The sequence below is a fragment of the Panicum hallii genome, chromosome 5 (genome assembly GCF_002211085.1).
Source record: "Panicum hallii strain FIL2 chromosome 5, PHallii_v3.1, whole genome shotgun sequence".
Lineage (NCBI taxonomy): Eukaryota > Viridiplantae > Streptophyta > Magnoliopsida > Poales > Poaceae > Panicum > Panicum hallii.
Genome location: NC_038046.1, coordinates 53,139,531 through 53,141,279, shown reverse-complemented (window position 1 = coordinate 53,141,279; position 1,749 = coordinate 53,139,531).

The following is a 1,749-nucleotide window of genomic DNA, read 5'->3' as shown; positions in this document are numbered from 1 at the left end:
GATCTACTGCGTTGCTGCTCCTGCATCGTCGATTTGATCTGCTAGATCACGTCTCGGCCGATTTCATTTTCCGTGCCGATTAAGATCGGCAACTCCCTGTCGAGTCCAAGGTGAAGTTGTCTTCCTGCTGCCATCGTCAGTTAGTTTTGTTCTGGGTTCTCGCGTCGGGAAGAAAAGTTACCAGAGCAGTTCCTCACGTGTTGTCGTGTCCTGTCGTGAGGAGATTTGCCTGAGGAGTTTGGGTGCTGTGCACGCGGATCGAGATTGAAGAGTACTCTTTGCTACGGGCACACATCTGTTCTACTAGGAGACTTGTTTCTACCTGATTTTTGCTACGTGCACCCAGGAAGTGCACACAGGAATTTATTTTCAGCTATTTAATTTCAGCATTCTTCTAGTTATTTTATCTAATGGCTTCTATGAAGTATGATATTCCGCTGCTAGATCATGATACAAGATTTTTGCTGTGGCAAGTTAAGATGCGTGCTGTTTTGTCACAAGCTGATTTGGATGATGCGCTTGATAAATTCGGAAACAAAAATTCAGATTCTTGGTCCGAGGAGGAAAAGAGAAGAGATCGTAAGGCCTTGTCTCAAATTCATCTTCATTTATCTAATAATATTTTGCAAGAGGTTTTACAGGAGAAAACCGCAGCCGCTCTATGGCTTAAGCTGGAGTCGATCTATATGTCAAAGGATCTTACCAGCAAAATGCATTTGAAGATGAAGTTATTTTTGCACAAGCTGCAAGAGGGTGGTTTTGTGCCAAATCACCTGACGGTCTTCAAAGAGATCGTCTTTGACCTTCAGGCTATGGAGGTAAAATATGAAGATGAGGATCTCGGTCTCATTCTGTTATGTTCTTTGCCTAGTTCATTTGCAAACTTCAGAGATACCGTATTATATAGTTGTGACACTCTCACGTTGAATGATGTTTGTGAGGCCTTGCAAGCCAAGGAGAAAATGAAACAGATGGTGTCTTCTAATGGTTCTGCTTCCAATGTTGAAGCTTTGGCTGCTCATGGTCGGACAGAGAAAAAGTCCAATAATGGCTCCAGAGGTAAAAGTTCTAATGGCCACCATAGCCGTTCAAAATCTAGAGGCAGAGGTAATAAATTTTGCCATTATTGCAAGAAGGACAATCATTTTATTTCTGAATGCTATAAATTGAAAAACAAAGAGAAGAGAACTGGCACATATCGAGAGAAAAATGAATCCAATGATAAAGGTAAAGCTTCTATTGCTGTTTCTAGTTCAGAAAATTCTGATGGTAATACTCTCGTTGCTTTTGCTGGATGTGCTAATAATGGTGATGAATGGATTCTTGATTCTGGTGCTTCTTTTCATATATGCATTAATAGAGATTGGTTTATCACTTATGATTCTATTAAATCTGGAGGTTCTGTTAGAATGGGTGATGATAGACCATGTCAAATTGTTGGGATTGGATCTATTCAAATTAAGATGCATGATGGCATTGTCAGAACTTTGACTGATGTTAGGCACGTTCCAGATATGACTAAGAATTTAATTTCTTTTAGTATTCTTGATAGCAAAGGGTACAAATACTCCGGTGGAGATGGAGTTTTAAAAGTGTCAAAAGGTTCTCTTATTGTGATGAAAGCTGATTTGAAATCTGCAAATTTGTACCGTCTTCGTGGTACTACAATTACAGGTGATGCCGCTGTAATTTCAAATTCATTATCTGATTCTGATGCTACTAATCTTTGGCATATGCGTCTCGGGCATA